The following is a 6,689-nucleotide window of genomic DNA, read 5'->3' on the forward strand; positions in this document are numbered from 1 at the left end:
TCGTTTGATTTCATTAATGCATTTAATGTTAATTTAAATAGGAGGATAATATTGAGTATTTTTTAAAAATTAGAGGATTAAATTGAATCATTTAAAATTAGTGGAGGCAAATTGAATCTTAAAAATAAATAGATGGATCAAAAGTATATTTTTTTTTTGCTAAATTATACTTTTGCTCCCTCTATTTTTATTAATTTGCAATTTTAGTCTATTTATTTTAAAATAAAGATATTTAGCTTCTCTAATTTTAAAACTACAGAATTTTGGTCCTCCCATCAAATTGAGATTTGATGATCATTTTTAACATTTATTCATATACTTTTGAAATTTAGAAATAAAAAAAAAACTAAAAAATGGAAATAAAATCTTTATTAATAAAATAAATACAAATCACTTGTAAATAGATACAAAAGAAAATACTTTGTATGTTATTTTTTTTTTAATTTTTATCTTTATATGTAACATCACTAAATATCATGTTATTAAAGTGATGATAGATTATCAAACAACGTCAAAATTTAACGATTAATGAACATCAAATTGATAGTAAGACCAAAATTTTATATTTTTGAAAGTAGGGGGACTAAATGTCTCTATTTTAAAACAAAAAGACTAAAATACAGATGGACAAAAATAGAGAGACCAAAAGTACAATTTAGTAAAAAATATAATAAAATATCAACTCTTATATATTAAACATAAATCACTATCTTGTGTAAGATTATTTTTAGGTATTTTTTTCAATGAGAGAGTTTATAAGAATTCTTTAAACTTCTTCTCTAATTTAGTTTTTATTTATGATAATTATTTATGAATTAAAAGTATTTTAAAATAAATTATCAATAAATAAAAATAATTTTTTATTATAATATAAATTATTTATTATAAATTTAAAATATAATTTATATATTTAATATTTATTTATTTCTAAATTTTTTAAATATAATTTATATATTTAAACAATAAATATATATATATATATATCTAATTTATTATAAATTTTAATTATATATAATAAACATGTTGCATGCTAAAATAATATTGTAATGCATGCATTGTGTGGGACACCACTTTTTAAAAGTTGTATTGTTATCCAAATTAAAGTTAAGAAATTTTGAATAATACCTAAAATAATAAAAATTATGCTTGAGATATAAGTTGACCCCAAATGCAATCCGACTAATATAATTTTAAATAAAAAATTATTTATATTAAATAATATATTTAATTATGTAGTTCAAATATTGACAGTTTTTTTTATTATTTATTAACCTTTTATCGTTTTCATGAATTTCTTCATATAATAAAAAATAAAGGTAATTTTGAACAAGATGAAACTTGAATACAAGTAAATGAAATTATTTAACATTTTAGTGACCACTAAACCAACATGATTTATTGTATTATAGTTGACTTAGTATAAAATTATGGTGTTCTTAGTATAAAATTATATATTTAATTATATTAATTATGATGTTCAACAATCTATAATTTGATTGTTCTATCAATATTATATTAATTACAATTTTGTTTTGTGACTACTTCAAGACAAGGTATGAATTCCATTGGAATTTATAGGTATGAAACATGTGACACCATTTTACCCCAAAAAATTGAATAAAAAATTCTAAAAAATAAAAATAACTTATAATAACCCTCCTCATGGAATCTTGTAAAAGGGTTTACATCTTTATTCACCATTTAAAATAAAACATATAAAACATTGTTTCAAAAGAAATAAGAGCAACCTCTTAAATCATTAAAGTTCTGATAATAAAACACATGTAAATAGAATTTCAACTACTAAACCACTATTAATCCTAAAACTTAGTCCCAATGCCACACTATCAGAGCAAGACCTCTCTTTATAATTCAACTTCCTTAAACCTATCATTTTGTACTTGCTTTATTCTTACAAATAGTGTTCAACCCAAACACAAGCATTACAAACACAGAGAGTGAAAATACATCTCATCCATAACAATATATACAAAGCATAAGATACACACACAAATCAAACAACAATTATGTTGTGTGTAAAATACACTTAAGGCAAGCGTACCTCATTGCGATAGTAACAATGAACAAAGTATAAATATCGAACCCAAAGGACTAGATTCAAGAAATTACCAACTTACTATTATTTTTTACTAGTTTGAACAAGCAAGATTGATTGATAAAATTTAGTGATTAAAGACAAAGTAGAAAGATTATTATTGAAAATTCAAAGGTAAAAAGTCCTAGGGTTGTGATTCATTATTCTTGATTCCCTCCCAAAGATAAAACTCACGAATTACAATTCATTGTTTCCAATTATACTTATGAAATTGTTAACAATCCTATGGTTCCAAGCAACCAACAATCTTTATTTTAAAAAAACTAAAATTGATTGTAAGTGATTCATTCTAAAACTAAAACATTTGCATGTAAAAGCGAATTAATAATTTAATTCAATTATGAAAATAGCTTAATCATGTTAATTTTACAATAATTCTATTACTTTAGGGTATTGTTAATCAAAAGAGTTTGATCATGCAACTTTTAATTAACTAAAATAAAAATTGGAAGGACTAAAGTAATATAACAATTTAAACAAGAACAAAATTTACGAATTCATCATTGGAGGTTCTCAAGGAATAATTACATCACAATCCTAAAATGAGATAACTAGCCACACATTGTACTAGAACCCATTAAATAGAGAGAAGAATTAACCATAATTGAAAGAATTCTTTATTGAGGGTTTGGCCTTTTACCTCTTAAAAAACCTCAATAACAAATACAAGAAAAACTAACTATGAAGAAAATTTGATAGAAAATTGGATGCCTAGAATGTTTCAGGACATTCCTATTTGTACACAACAAAATTTTGGACAGACACATAAGTACGATCGTGCATGTGAGTAAACACGATCGTGCATGTGAGTAAGCACGGTTGTGAAAATGATAAGCACAACCATGCAAAAGAGTAAGCACGGTCGTGCTTTAGTGTGGGAACTAAACACGTGTGTGCTTCATTTGAAGGAGGGCATGCTTGGGACATTCTAAAGGGAGCACGATCATGCATACTATTGAACACAACCTTGCTTACCATGGCATGCATGTGGGATGTGTTTCACTTGAAGCACTAATGGAGGACCATCCTTGGAGCTTCACGTGAGACCTATCACTAGGTCCATTGATAAGAGATTGGAAGAGGATAGGAGAGCTAACACCCCTAGAGACATACTTCTCGTGGCTAAAAAATATTAATCATTCTCCTAAACCTTGTTAGCATAGAATTTATTTTTATTCCAATTTTAACCTTGTCTTTAATTTTCTATTTTTACCCTTGTATTTTGGGTATCTTAGACATAGAATTTATTTTCCTTGTATTTCCCATTTTTCCCTTGTATTTTGGGATATCTTAGTCATAGGATTTATTTTTACTTATATTTCCCATTTTACCCTTGTATTATGGGGTGCCTTAGATTATAGGATTTTATTTTTTGGACTAGGGTATTTTATTAAGGTGAGAAAATAGGCCTAGACATTTTTTTTTGGTGGCATTGGATTTGTTTTTGGACTTGGCAAAGCTTAGGCCCAAATAGAGGGCACCTAGGTTGCATGGTCTTTTCATGCACCTAGATGTAGCTTAACCAAACCCAAAGATTCCATCCTTGGCCACTAAGTAACATAAAAGGTTAATTTAGGTTTCATTTGAAGTGCATTTGGCTTGCATTTTTTGGCCAAGCACTCTCAAATGCAACCCTAAATGCTTCCTCCCTTCTATAAATACCCTACGCTATGCAACTTGTAATCACTTTGGAATTTATGATATTGAGAGAGCCTTTGAGCCTTAATATCCTTCCTTAGTCACCTTGGTCAATTCGGCCACCTCTCTTCCTTATCTTCACCGTGAGTGTTCTCACCTTTAGGAGTGGCCTTCATCCATCAATGAAGTGAGCCAAAAGCCTTAGAGTACCATTCTATCATTTCATCAAACACCTAGCCTCCATATACACCATTCGGTCATTTCCATCACCAAGGCTAGAAACCTTGAGTTCCATGATCCAAGGAGTCCAGTCTTCCCGCTTTGATGCTCCTAACTTCATTCATGCAAAGAGGATTGCCATCAAGCACGACCGTACATTAGAGAAGCATAATCATGCATATCTTCAGACTTCAACTTTCTAGCACTTTCTCCTTTAAATGTGTAGATTTCATTCTCTTTATAATATTCCTATTTGTTGCACACTTTAATAAAATAAATGAACTATTACCAAAGTATTATAAATAAAATAAGGAAAAACATCAATGAATATTATCTTAAAAAGTAGCATTTTAATGGTTTAACACCTCCGCACACTTGAACTTTGCTTGATCTCAAGAAAAAAGAGAAATGACTTATCATTACTCACAGGTGAACAATTTATTTCTTAAAAATCAAGAAATTCTGTTATTTTTTTCAACCAAATTTATAGGTAAAAAGATTCATATTTGCTCATAGGCACTGATGAGTCATTATTTTCCCTTATTTTCTTACCTTTCTGTGCTTATCTTAATCTCTGATTTGTGCTTAATTGTTTATATTCTGCACTGTTTTCTATTTGGGCTTTAATTGGACCGGTAATTCATATTTTAACTAAATTGAATTTTCTGGATCTTATTATCCCAATTTTTATTTTCAGGGCAATTTAATAATTATTTGGGCTTGGAATAAATTTTTGGACTTCAAGAAGAGCTGCCATGTCATCTGCCACATCACATGCCATGTCACCATTGCACCACTTATGCCATATCAGCATTTTATTTTCTTTTTCGTTTATTTTTATTGTATTTTCGGGTCAGACCAGTGGGGGCCCATTTTTACACTCTATTAGGGTTTTTCTAGGGAAAGGAGCAGCTACCCACATGCAGACTTGATGTGACCACGTTGCTGTCTCTCTTCGAACTTTGTTTTTTTTCGTTTTCTGCTGGTGGCTCTTTGTTCTTCACGTTTTCTGGTTGATCTTCCTCTTGTATCTGAACATTCACGTTTTGCTATTGTTATTCACGTTTTGTATTCTGTTCCTGCTTCCATTTTCGTTTTCTTCTTCCTCTTCTCTGTTACGTTTTGCTTGCATTGCTGTTGCCACTTTCATGTTTTCTTCTATTTTCGTTTCTGTTGCTATTTTAATGGAGGGCTAAACCCCAAGGTTTGGGCCCTTGGACAGAATGCAATCCTCTGAAAGAGGTTCTCTGTGCGTTGCATTTCTGCTCCGCTTGATCCTCCCTTGTGGGATCTCTGTTCTGAGGCGTTCAACATCTGAGCCATGCTTAATGACGCTGGGTTGTTCACGTTCAGTATCTCAGGTTGCTTAATCCTGGGGAAGGAGGTCTTGCAAGGTTCACGTTTGCTTAATTCGTGTAGTGAGGTCTCATGTTAGTCTTCGCTTAGTTGATTAATCATGGACTGAACAGGATTATGTTTGGACAGATTATTTGTTGTGAACCAAGGAAATCAGAGGTGCATTATGTTCAGGGGTCTGACCTATTTTAATTACTGCAAGTAATCCATACTTCTGCTCGTTTTGTTTAACTCGATAATCTGAACCAACCCCCCCACTGTGTGTTTGAACCTTTGACTGAGACAATTGGTCCTTGGGAGACGACCTAGGAGTCACTTCCTAGTACTACATTAATTGTTTTTTATTTGACCGGGTACGGCCTCGATCAGGCACCCAAGTGATTCATTAAGTTAATTAGTTTTAAAATATTAGACCAAGAAAAGCAACTAAGGATTATTTTCATGTTTCTCATGTTTCTGCTTAAAAAGCACTTACCTGCCATCTAAGCGTGGGTCATCCACTCAAATGCTTTGCATTTGTCACATAGTCTCAAAGAGGTGTTATTTAGGAACTTTTCGTAACTAGACATCTCCCTAGTAGCCATATTTTTAAGGGTATTAAAATTTATTCTAATAACCTATGGCCTCAAAGGGGTGTTTAGCCAATTATATATATATATATATATATATATATATATATATATATATATATATATACTCCCTAAAAAAGAACAATCCCTAGTAATTCAATGAAGTAAATGTCACCAAAAACTAATTAAATCATGAATTTTCCTAAGTTGCAAAACTATTTTCAATGTTTTTATTTAAAGACTTAGTGTAGTATGAGATGAGTTCTTATGAGTTTAAAAATCTCTTGCCATTAGTATTTTTCCTTTTTTTTTTATAACAAATTCTTACAAATTTAAGAAAACAATAATCATGTTGTTGGTCCTCATTTACTAGAATCTAGAAGGGGGTTGAATAGATTCTTTCCTAAGATGACTCTATTTTCAAAATTTCTTGATTTTAACCTATAAAGATACTCAATACTCAATCGTTAAACAATTTGATTTAACAATTTATAGTAGATTACAAGGTACAATACCAATATATCATAATTTCAATGTCAACGCAATGAATGAGTCACTTGTAATCAAGGTTGATTTTATATTACCATCTTCTTAGTCAATTTCAATTACAAGAATAATATTCAAAGTATGCAAGTAATTGAAACAACATATCTCATAAATCTTTGAATCCTTTAATCAAATTTATAACAAGATTATTCAAGAGTTATAGGGTAAGAAGATAAAGAACACAAAAATGTATACTGGTTCAGCCATCCACTTGGCTTACATCCAGTTTCCTCTGATTTAGCACC

This window comes from Cajanus cajan, chromosome 3 (assembly GCF_000230855.2).
Source record: "Cajanus cajan strain Asha chromosome 3, NIPB_CcT2T_4, whole genome shotgun sequence".
NCBI lineage: Eukaryota > Viridiplantae > Streptophyta > Magnoliopsida > Fabales > Fabaceae > Cajanus > Cajanus cajan.